This window comes from Varroa jacobsoni, unplaced genomic scaffold (assembly GCF_002532875.2).
Source record: "Varroa jacobsoni isolate VJ856 unplaced genomic scaffold, vjacob_1.0 scaffold_1204, whole genome shotgun sequence".
NCBI lineage: Eukaryota > Metazoa > Arthropoda > Arachnida > Mesostigmata > Varroidae > Varroa > Varroa jacobsoni.
Window position 1 is genome coordinate 40021 of NW_019214106.1, and position 12937 is coordinate 52957.

General features: G+C 37.8%; 1 protein-coding gene across 3 annotated transcripts in view; it reads right to left on the bottom strand.

Annotated features, from left to right (window-relative positions):
* Window positions 1–12937, bottom strand: part of Paf-AHalpha (Platelet-activating factor acetylhydrolase alpha) — a 62010-nt gene that overhangs the window by 19668 nt on the left and 29405 nt on the right. For 2 of the 3 annotated variants that reach the window (XR_015313895.1, XR_015313894.1), the window contains one exon: window positions 11580–11682. The exons of the other annotated variant lie outside the window; for it this stretch is intronic. The gene's annotated coding sequence lies outside the window, so the exon portion shown is untranslated. The remainder of the gene's footprint in view (window positions 1–11579; window positions 11683–12937) is intronic. 3 annotated transcript variants of the gene reach the window in all.

Below are 12937 nucleotides of genomic sequence, written 5' to 3' on the forward strand. Positions count from 1 at the left end.
CTTCAAGGGCCCACGTCACCTGCTGAGTTAGGCCTATTTACCTTCTCAGTGAGAGGCCTTTTTGTAAGATATCTACCAGTAGATATAGCCCTTTAATCTTGCCTCTTGCGATAGACTCCTTAGCAGTGGACAATCCATTTAGCTTAATAATTAAGAAAAAAAAAGTGTATCTAGTTTAACAGTTCTGCAGTCGCAAAAAGGTAAACATTATAAAGACCTATATTTTAACTAAATCAAGCCTTAACCTAAACTCATCGAGTTACTCAAAAAGCAAGCTTTTGATAGCATACGTGGCTGCATTAACAGCAGAATCATTGAGGATGTCTGCTTGCTACTCTGATTTTCAAAAAAAGATTGCCGCCTTTCTTAAATCAAATTGAATCTAAGTTTACCTCTGCAGTCGCAGCACTTACTTGTAATCTTCGTGTTTTTTTCTCATTTAAAACTATAAACGGCTATCTATCGTATTGCTTCCTATGAAATAGTCTACGATTCCATTGCACTACACTCCTAACAAGTTGCCAAAGAATTAATATATTTGAAGTAAGAGTACGAAACTTATATACTAAATGAGTACCCGACTCATAAGCAACGAAGGTAAAATGTCATTGCGGGATTATGCATACTAGACGATCACAAAAATGTAACTGAGAATACTACCGCGCAAAGTTTGTTCTGAGGTCACAGAGTGTACATAATCGGGATTATAGAGCCACTGATACCCAACTAGAGATACTGATGACATTTCAGCATATCCAAAAACATTACTATATAAGATTTGTGCAGAGATCAAGAAAATTAGGCAATCGAAATCATACAACGGGCATAAACTAACTATACTAGATACTCATGGCATTCTGTACGCCAGAACTCTTTGCGATGACGGTATCAGGTGATGTAATAGTGGTTAGTATTGTTCAGTATTGTTTGCCGTCACCCAGACAGTTCAACAACTTAAAATTTTAGGGGGCTCTAAATGCGACATGAGCCTTTTGAGAAAATTATAATCTAAATTAAAGGCTTCCAACTAAGTTAAAGGCTTAATCCATATGTCCACTGTTAAGAAAGCATACACGCTAACGTTGAGATAAAAACATTGTTTGAACGTTAAAAAGCTCCTACATAAATATCCTATCGTGGATGGATTATCTGATTCAAGCTAGTACTTATATTTCGTATATAGACATCAAAGATGATAGGAAAACAAAAGGGGCAACAGAAGAACCTGAAAGATACAAATGGTCTCGGGAAAAACTATATATGCCTGCATAAAATTTAGCAGTCAGTAGTTATTTAGTTCAACTGCGTTATATTCGCTTTACTCATTTTCGATCTAACCATATGCTTCATATTTAGTTAGGAACGACGGTTATTAACTTACGCCGTACCGATCCTAGTCAGGCAATAGTAATGCAAGTAAAATTTATATGTTTATAGAATGTCCATACGTCACTCGATTCTATCAGTTACAGTATAAAGTGGTTGCGACCGCGGTCAATTCCACACGTAATATTCAAAGCCTGTTGCTAAATAAAGGTTCGCGTGCATCAATGACGCATCTGGATATCTTGTAGGACAAGCATGCATATGCGTGCGAAAGCAGTTACTTCCATCAACATTGTATTAGTGGTCAGAATGGTTTGCTTATAAACGCATCTTATCTGACCACAAGTAAAAAAAACTAGCATGATAACTAGATAGTAACCAATATGATTCTTCTGCATTTATAGACAAGGTGGGAAATTTAAGCAGGTAAGTGATTACCTTAGAAACACTTTTTCAGAAATGTTAGTTGTCTCAAAATTATATAAAAATTGAAAGTGAAAACGTGGTTTCCAAGTGCCTTGGGCGGTAGGAGCATTCACAGCTCAAGTGTTGTAATAGATGTACTTAAACTTTTTGAGCAACGTGAACCACTGCTGTTGCAGACATGCCTAATGGTTTCTCTTGAATATATTACTAATAATCAAGTTTACACAATACGAATCCTGTGGTGTTCTTATGCACTCTTTTTACTTTGGTTCATGGATTGTGCATAAAACCCATACGCTGTTTGTACACAGTTTGTACTCATAGGTAATGCCTGCTGCAGCTATTGTTACCGTTCGATAATAAACCCAGCCCCATACGAAGCGCTGTGTGTGTTTGTTGGCCTTAGCAAGAATCCGACTGCTTAGGGAGCCGGTTTCTAATATTTTATGGAACATTCTTTGTGTAATAAAAGACTTCTCATAATAGACGAAAAGGAAAAAGTTCAAGCAATTAACAGATACCGTATACTGCTTTGAAAGGAGTCGATTAAAATATAACATTTTTTCAAACCTTTTGTGATTGTTGTAAATAAAAGTTCGTGCACCTCCACTCTCGCACAATTACGTTGCTTTCACACGCAATGGGTCTTGTCTCGTAGGAATCATCTATGTAGCTTGGTAGTAACTAGTAAATGATCACAGCAAAAAAAATCTAGTCTTAACGGGTAAGTTGAAACAAAACAACAGGTTTACATCGTTTACGGCAGACGGCGAGTATGATTTTTACAGAAAGGATATTGGAGATATGTTCGGTGAAGTTGGGGCTAAACCTATCATGTCGGTGGCGTTAGATAATACAACAACTACCATCCTACGAGATTATTCTAGCACGTGCAGTGTTGACCTGTGCTAATTTTTTCCAATTACCTAAACCAAAACCAATCGTTTTTTGTTTATACCATTACCATGGTGTTATCACAAATAAATTATTTTTAAATCACGATTGAAAATAATTAGACAGAGAACCATAATGCAATAATTACCCATTTCTAATATAAAATGTTTTTTACACAACGTTGATGCTAAAAGACAAAAATTAGACACTAGAGGCATTCTTGTTATTCTTGTTCGCTCTCACAATTAGATTTCCGTTGTTTTTAAAACACAAACGCAAGTCAATTAATTCGATCTAAGGATTCTTGTTTTATGCGCCCTAACATCTTAAGGAAAAAGGCCATTCAGCCAGACACTATGATGAGGTCGGCCAAGCGTAGCTACGGGAATCCGCAGTCACAATAAGAGCAAAGCATAATTTGAATAGGTACTAACGCCACAAAAAGAGAAGAAGATAATAAAAGGCCAAGAGTTAGGTAAATGCTAATAAGGGCAACACTGTTTTTGAGAAAGTTTATTTAGTAACACGTAGAATCATTAATTTATTGCGGCATCTATCTCAGAGCAAGAATGTCATCAAAAGCAAATTGATATCCAAAATCAAACGTTTTAGCATTAATGGTGTGAACTGTTAATGACAGTGGTAGTAATAGCAACCGAACAACTTTAAATCAGTTCCCCTGTCAGTTCGCCTGGAACATGAGCTTTATATTTGGTGATGGATTCGGATGCGTATGTTAACTCTAGCTTTACTAGGTTAGTAATAGAGTAAAAGCTGTATTTATTAACCACGATGATTCAAGTGTCTCATTGGCTTGATACTCGGTAAAAAAAACGTAAAACGCACGGTTTTCGAAAGCTAAAAACTGATTCGTGACCGGATTTATGGCATGATACTCGTCTGCTTTCCATGCGTCAAACTTTAAAACATTCAAACATATACCATATGTATTGTTTTGAGATAAGTGATTTTTGGATGCGTATTGTACTTTTTAGAAAATGAAAATAATACCAGTGGGCGTAGCATGGTTAGGCCAAAGATTGACATGTTATTGCTGATGAGGAGGTGAGGGTTACAGATATGGCAGGTGTACAAAAAGGCTACCGTCTAATAAATCACTTGAAAGGAAAGCCCAGACCGAATACAGGTGAAATTAGGTAAACAAGCACGCTTCATTTTACTGCTTTTCTCTTCTGCATAATGTTTCGCGTTGTGATTTAATGGCCTTTAAAAAATATAACCAGAAGGTTTCATAATGCAGCCTGCCAAAATAAACCTAAAGCTTGGGAATCAGGTCGTGGGAATAGTTTCTACGAAAATAATGCGCACGCATTATCTCTACTTAAATTCTCTTTTTGCAGGAAATTTCGATACTTATGTTGTATCATCCCGGGGCGTTCACCAAATCTAGCTCCTATAACTTCTTCCTTTTTTCAAACCCCAAGAAATAACTTTTTAAAAATCTTTTAGACGATCAAGGAAAAGCGGCAGACATGTGGTCCATTTTTACGAACTGAGCTCAAAAACCATTCTCATGATTTCGAAGACGTATGTATTGAGCGAACAATTACTCAAAAGAAAAACCCGGAATTTGGACCACTCAAGCATGTGTTGCTCTGTAGACAGTGTAGCCAAATTCTCAACCTTTTCTTGATCTATTTATACGTACATGCTTACATATCAATTGACTTATAGTAAATTAAGGAGTGCGCTAATGGAAGTGAATCTTTATAACGATTACGGTGGCATTCAGACACAAGTTTTGGCAGTCAATCGAAGCATTGCTGTATATCACAGTAGTAAACTGACTTCGTAGGGAGAGATACGCTTCTCAGGTATAAGGTAAAACATTCTGCCGCTTCAGAATACCGCTACTAATTTTCTTGAACTCCTATACAAATCGGTAAAGATAATTTAGGTTCATCTTCTAAATAAACTTTATAAGAATTAAGCGTAACAAAGCGCATCCCTGACCACTTAGTTGGTGAGTTACTCTCACTGGGACCTGCGTGCCCCTCAGACCCATATCGTGCTTGTTTTACAGCAACTACTGATGTGTACAGCTCCTCTTTGATTGGTATACGCCCCTTCCACCGTAATCGGCAGCAGCATGAGTCAATGACACTCGAAAGTCACTGTTATGTCGTCTTCTTTTATACTGTTGTTTGCTTCTCCTGAATAGTTTAATCGTCCGCTTGGGCACACCTGTTTTACGTCGATGCCTACACATTTACCTTCCGCTTTCGATTTCATTAAAAAAAATAAACTTCTAGCGAATATTTTTCTGTTGATAATTCTCGTCTTTTTTAGCTCCCTGACTGACGTTTGGGCGTGACGCCACCTTTGATGGGCGGCCTAACGGCAATAGTGTGCCCAGGAGTCTGAAAAGCTGCCTTCTTCCATTAAAATAAGTAAAAGAATAACTCAGTCCGGTTGGCGGCACTGAATGAATCTTAATCGATTGTGCGTTATTGAAACCCTTATAGGCGAAATTTTAAATTAAATATGCTTCACTACGCAACCTGGTTGTAACTTGGTTGGCAGAGAGGTATTGATGTAACATACACGTTGTCGTGTGGAAAACTTCGTCTGAATCCGCATATAAGATTTAGACGCCGACTCAAAAGGTTTGTAGATTTGTACTGACCATTGTTCTGTATGGGTGTAACGTACATTCAGACGTCTGGACTGGTGGATTTTTACTGTTTACTTTTTCTCGAGGACAAATATCGAAATTCCGGGCCTACTTCCATATCGAACACAGATTTCGCTGTTTGTAAGGTACCTGTTCCACAGTCGATATTTGTTTTTTTTGCGCCAGAATGTCTTAGATTATAAGCTTCTCTGTGCGGAGTGGCAAATTGTTTTATTTTGTAGAAACTATAGGTCATTTACATCAAAGATCCTTATCTCGATTCACAAAAAGGTTTTTATTATGTCACGGTAGAACTTGCCATCAACTATGCCTCATCATTTTTAAAGCAAAAAAATCCAAAAACATCTTTTCTTTGCAAGCCACATCCCACAAAGGCTCGATACCCACATTTGGATTCTCTGAATCCCAAATGCGACAATTCCGTTTATTTAGACAGTTCTTCATCGTAAAACAAATTTTATCAGAAAAGATGTGATCGAAGAAATCGTTAGCACGTGCCTTATTCTACAAAATGTGATTAGCAAATAAACGGCGCTTGTGATGATCCTGAATTTTTAATTTTAAAATTAATTGTACCCTATCAGGGATAAGTATGTAACCCTTTTTTTAAAATGAGCCTCAAAATGTTTCAAGGTAGGCCGAATTGCAGAGCGCTACGTCATGTTGAAGTCGTTGTCTCGGCGTTCAGACTGCTCTGTACAGCAACGATGTTGTTATTTGTTCGCCCGATTTGTAATCGTTCAACTTTATTTGCAAATAAGTCAATCTTGTCATGTTTTTAGCAGTTTCTTCGCTAATAAAAAGTGTTCCCCGAATTCCGTAGACTCTTGCGGGGTAAAAATAGATTCATAATTTCGATAGTAATTTTTTACGAATAATAAACGTTCCTTCAAACTGTAACTTCTAGTATCCTAAACCGCATACATTGTTGTATTTATCGCCTTATAGTCTGCACGTCCAAAACTTACACTTTCTAATACACAATGAAAACTAAAATGTTTATTTTGCGAAAAAGCGAATAAGCGTTTTTTTTGTTTTGTTTATGCAATGCAGGCGTGAACATTTCATAATGCAAGCTAAAGGTCTAAAATAAACTTCGTCCCTCTACCCCGTAAACAGGCATAGGCTACCAGACTGGTTAATAGTAAACTCAGCAGCGTGTGCGCTTTGCAATGCTGAAATGCTATAATTAGGAAGAATGCTCATTTTTCGTAGAGATTTGCTATTGAAATAAAAAAATCCACAAGTGTGCACATAATACGGATGACGCGTCTTGTTGACAATATGAACATTGAGACAAGTGGTTAGGAAATTCGAAGAGACATGCTCAGTCGGTGATAAGGTAAAGTCAGAAGGATTATGAACCGGTCGAGCAAATTATAACATCGCTGCAGTATAGAGTAGCCTGGTTATCGGTTCAATGACTTCAGGGTAGCGTCGTCATCAACAGCTTGGCCTATCATCGAGCACTTAAAAACGAAGGTTGCATATTTATACCAACAAGGTGCAGGTGATTCAGCCATTGAGGATCTTGGACCATCACAGCTGTCGTCTATTCGTTGATCACATGTTTAGGCATAAAGTAGTTGCATCAAGGTGACGAAGCCACTGATAGAGTGTTGAAGTCTGCAATCGAAGTTTTATTTATATTGGGCCCGGTGTGCCGCGGCTTAAATTCATTGATATTATTGTTGAATAGGATAATCTATAATCATGGCTTCGGTGAGGCAGGGTGACTTTAATAGGGTAACTGTTAATGTGTATTCAATCTGTAATTTACGTAGAGCAACAAATCAACCAACAAGAGGAATAAATTAGCCTAGATAACCTGAAGTAAAACTTGCGGTTCCTTTTAAGTACTAGTCAATTAATAATACTCTGTTAGTTGTTACCTGACATGTTACCTGTCAATAGATCGTTATAAAAGTTTACAAATCCTTGTAATCGCAGATTATCCGTCAGGGACACTTTACTGGCATACCACTTTTAAAAGCATATCACGGTTAAACCCTTGTATGTAACTGGAGAATATATTTGTATATCGAGTACCTTTATTCTTCTTATATATTTGACTATGTGGACTACTGCATTCATTCAATGGGAATGAGTCACGAGTATTAGCACGGTGTCGCTCTTACTTGACAAGTGCAGTTTTGTTGTCAAGACCGACAATTAGTCCGAAGCTACTAAATATCTTTGTGGTGTTTTCCTAATATACGCAAGTAATTTTTGGACCTCAATGTGAACAGTCAGTCAGGTTGTTATCCACAAATTCGCTCAAGATCTATTTAAAGGTACAAAGAAGTTAAGACACATAAGGGATCCAAAACACAATCAGTCACATTCTACTCCAAAATCGAGGATGATAAGATAATAGTGCCATTTCTGAAATACATAATTAATTAAACATACTTTTTATGACGCATTATATTGCAATATTTATGGTGAAAACCATTATCCAATTAACCTTTAGCGAAAGATTAAATATAACGTCCGATTAGAACCTGAAAATGTTTGCAACTCTGACCTGGCCGAAGCGGTTTTTCACATACGCGGCACAATAATCAGGGTTTTCTCTACCCAGAATGCAATTATTTTTTATTTAGCGTAGAGATATAACATATTAGAAGCAGCAGTAATGGAGGTCAGGAATGAGTTCTGTATCGACCGGCATGGAACATAAAATTAATGGAGTACTATCCAGGCTACACATGAATATTCTCGACGCATTCGCCAGATATTTCGGTACACTCAGTGACTGGTGGAGCTTTCGGTTGATAGATCCAATAGTTTTTTTCTGGCTAAGACTTGAGTAAATCACATCGCTTACGCAAGTGCCTCAGGTGCCACGCTTGACTGCAGTCGCCTGTTGATGTGACTTTGCCTTTATTCAGCTTATCTACTTATATTATATACATCTTAGAGTTCATAAAAAAAAATGTAACTGAATAATTAATTTGGTGTGGAATCTGCTGTTTTCCGATGTTGCCCTCACTTGTAGTAATGACATGGTATCAAATTATTTCTACTTATAATGGTGAAAGCTAATTAAAGTCTTGGCTTGGTACTGCTGATTTGGAACAACTCTTTCAAGCAAAGGCGATTGATCCTTTTCGATAATTACTTTAGCACGCACTTTACTTGGGATTATCGCTGTTTTCTTCGAAATCGAATCTTGGTTTTCACTTGGGAAGGCAAAAGGGTGTGGTATGAGGCCTTGACGTACGAGCTTAAATGAATACCGTGTACGCATACCGACCGCAGGAAAACAAAAGAGGAATTTTCTTTTTTCAACTTAATTTAAATAAACACACCTTACACAAGCATTCACTGATTTATAAGGAACGCACGGCTCGAGGTGTTTTTCAAGTCCAGGATAAAGAACATGACGGCTTTTAGCGAAGTGTTTCGATTATATGAAACATTAGTTGACAGAAGGAATTTAGTAGGATAGGCACTCAAATCCATCCTTTTCGTAGTTTAGAAAATCGTAGATCATACACTCTTGTCGTATGATCTGTTATATCCGTATGTATGAGACCCAGTTCCTACAGTTTCGTCTTATGTGAAAAACTTGGACTCTTTAGTTGAAGTAGAGGGTACGTAAAAGTCGTTCCTTAGTGATAATTTAACTGATAGGGGATGGAGTTTCAAAAAAGTTTCTTTTTTTTTAAGGTTTGCGTGTTTATACTCTGCCAGGTTATCGCTGTAGAAGGCCAAAGCTAAGCAATTGCACAACTAGCTTTGGACATGATAACTATGCACCAAATAGCTATGTGCTCATCATTTCAGTGAGAATTTACACTAATGTTAATAGCCAAGGACGATTCAATGAAAGCTATGGTAACGTGCTTAAAAAGTTGATTATCTGAAATGTCAAAGTAGCTGACATACATTATTTTTAATCGGTAAACAAGTAACGTTAATTTTTATCTTTTGCGCCCATGCCCTTGCAAGCGACCTCTGTAGTAGCTCAGTTAAAGACTCAACTAAAGAATTTTGGTCCTAGGTTAGTTGTGCAATTTCTATTTAAGGACTCACAAAAAGTGTCAAACATGTTTCACAGAGTACCTCTTCGCAGTATAAACTCTGAAGCAAAGTTTTGCGACTCGTATAAAGAAAAAGAAGCTTTTTACTTGCAAATATTAGAAAACAAAAAATAAATAAAGCAAAAATAGTCATAGCTTTTTTAATAATATAATATTATAGTCCGTCAAGGTTCTTGACAAAATATGCGATCTTAGTTCAGTCCGAAGTTTTCCCAAAAAACATACCGTATTATCCGACAACAAAATACTACATCTATAGTATTATAATCTTTGTACAACACATTTTTTCTACGTATCAAATATAACTCATCTAACAATCAGATCGTCTTGCTTACTGCGGTCTGTTGCAAAACAGTGATGTAAGTGGTGTGCAAGATAACTCTTTAAAAGCAGAAAATCAGGAGCTCATCTTATACCGCCACTACAATGGGAGGGATATTATATTCTACTATACTTTTTTCTAAATTATTTGAACTGAGGTCCTATATGACAGCCTTTTCGTTAACGTTACTGTCTGTTCTGTCGGTTCTCTTCTGATAGGAATGGAATTTCCGACTCTTTCCGAAACAAATCTTTCAAAGCGAAGGTAATCATTCATTTTACAGGACGGAATATATGACTATAAAATATCTATAATGCGTAATATCTTATGTTCCGTATATGAAGAGAACATCGGGCTGGCCAAGTCCATCAAAGGCGTCGAGAAACGTGCAGATATACACTATTCCCTGCAATCGTGATTATTTTATGTGTCTGCAACAAATGGACTATGATAGAGATATAAACATATCTGAGACATCTGATTATAATAGACTTTGAAGTACGAAGAAAACATTTGGCAAGGTTTTTGGCTATAGTGCGGGTTGAGACTATAATTTTAATGCATTGTAAAATTGCTTCTGATGTAACGCATATAGTAACAAATAATAATTGGTTAATTTTCATCCGTGTGCAGTAATGTGCGATATGTAATTTTCATCTATATATGTACGCAAAACCGTTAACGAAACAACACCGGAGACAGTTTACGTCATATGTAGTATTAGAAGTAGCTCACTTTGCAAAGCTAAATTTAGCAGTACTTGATGTGAAATTCGCCGCATTTCATCAATAATTTCTGTAGCTGCATATCTTTGTTTGTATGAACAAACAAATAAGGCTACATCAGACACTCCTTTGATCTCAATAGTGGCAGGCCAAATGTATTAATGAAAAGCTGATCGCCTGGGAGCGGCCCAGAAACTTCTGGCACTCTATAAAGTTAGAATGATTATTAGCATCATTGTAATATTAGTATGTACTCATAATACCCTTCAAGGCATTACCTAGCATCTCTGTATCGACAGGCCACATGTTTTAACAGTAATATAGATGCCATCTTTGCTGACAAAGCCCTATAAATAATCGATCTTCTTTAAACATTGATCGTAAATCATAAAAGTGCAGTCCACAATGTCAATTAAAATGCTGTTGATGCCTTATATTTGCACTTTTGCAATATTGTAGTGCGCAAGGCTATATTATGGATGAGTAGGATTTTTGCCTGTAGGCGTCTACTGGCGTTTCCTTGGTGAGGTTTGCATGGAAGTTGAATTCCCCTGAAGATTCTAGCTAATATTAAATCCAAATTTAGTAAATATCGATTCAGAGCGACGGGATCAGTTTTCCGATACCGAATTTTTACAATACTGTTGGAGCGAATTCAAGCAAAGTACTGTTGAAATGCACATTTCTTTGATTAGACGTTAAGTACTCAACTGAAAAATAACATTTTGATTTGTATAATACAATCAACAAGCTGCAGTCATCTATCTTTCCCAAACTTTATTTCATTAGTAATATCCTTTTAAGACTCTTTTTAAAATGGCCGTTTACCGCTAAACCAGTTTCTAGAAATCAGTTTTTCGGTCACGTGGTGAGCGGTCTATCCTATGCACAGTTTACCTCGCGCTAAGATCCTGTTGACCGCTGCAGGACGTATAAGCCGCATTATAGCCAACCAGTGGTTGGTAATGCCCTTTATTGATTCATTAACAATGAAACAATCTTCGTTTACAACAGTGTTTTCGATGGCTTTAAAGATCGCTTCCACGGAAGTCCGCTTTACGAGGTTCCTGATTAGTGGGGGCTTGTGGGAAGTAACATCGACTGATGCCAATACGCCCCCTTTTAATTCAATAATCTTCACAAAAGTCTGAAATACTCCTGCATATGCTTCTGTTACATACCGTTTCACAAGTCCTAAGGTCATCGTTCCGTAGAATTTTACTCCCTGTGACCTCAACCATGTGTTGCAGCAGATCCACATCTTGCTGAAGCGTATTATAACACCTGTAAAAGATTAATTTCGGTCAGAATTCTCGAGTATAATATAGCTCGAGGCAGTGTCGGATGTCTCCTCAGTGTAGCTATCTGTCATCGTCAGCCGTAAGCACATGCCGTAATTTACATTATAAATAATAGTCTTGGGAAGCCCGTATCATCGAACCGATAAAGTATGGTATCGGGCCCTTAGGTGTACACTCGGGTAGGTCTACTGAATTAAAGGTTTAGCTAAGAAAGCTCCCAATCCCGTTTAGTGAGACTTATGTCCTAGGCAGAGGTCAACTATTGCCCTGCTCGATAGGATAGTCCCATCCTCATCTGCTTCCTGTATGGTGCTGATTGCGGTGTTCATATGAATCCCGGATTTTTTTAGCCTGTTGAACTGGGTAGCGATATTCGTCCAGACCAGATTTTCTCTGTGATTTTCTTCTGTAACGATCGGCACTTATAGGAAGTTATCAGTGCGTAGCGCAAGTTCCTATCACCTTGTGACTCTGCGGGCACCTTCAGGCTGCTTTTAGTCTGGTAGAAACCTAAACTTCTCTTCCGAATTGCATTCGCTTATCTCAGTGCAAATCTGCTGCATGTCTCTGGTACCCCTCATGTCATCAAGCGAGACTTGAACAGCCAGATCCTCTTTTTACCTCGAGCATACACATTTCGTGCCAGTTATTCCAACGGCACGTTTGCGGCTAGGTTCCAGTCCGTGCTCACCTCTTTGGTTTTGGACGCAATACTCTTCGCCTCGTCGAATAACGGTATAACCTTTGTTATTTCCATGTAAATAAACATCAAGCTTCTCAGCGAATTTAAACGATTTCTGAAGGTACGCGAACAGTGTCATTCTGTTACCCGCGTAATTTTGAGCTTCGTTACGCGAATTAGACGCCGCAGATGACTCTCCGCCTATGCCGAGCTCTTTCTTTCTAATATATATGTGTATATATATGAACATGCATAGATTTTCGTATTTGTCCCATATGCGGTGAAGTTTAATTCTTCCCGCTGTGCCCTTCTTCCATCCGGAAATTGCGAAACCTAGTCAAACATGTATGCCAAGCACTCATCTGTCAAAAAGAACCCAAATAGCGTTAAAGATCATAAGGCTGTTTAAAAATTGATGTTCACAACGAGGTTTCGAACGTTCGCTGCCTTCGAAATTATTCCGGATGCCGTAACATGTCGCATGTTTCATAAGGCGGACTGCGCGTACGAGCTAAAATAGGGGTCGTTCGCTAAAAAATTTTAGGTTGCGCTACTG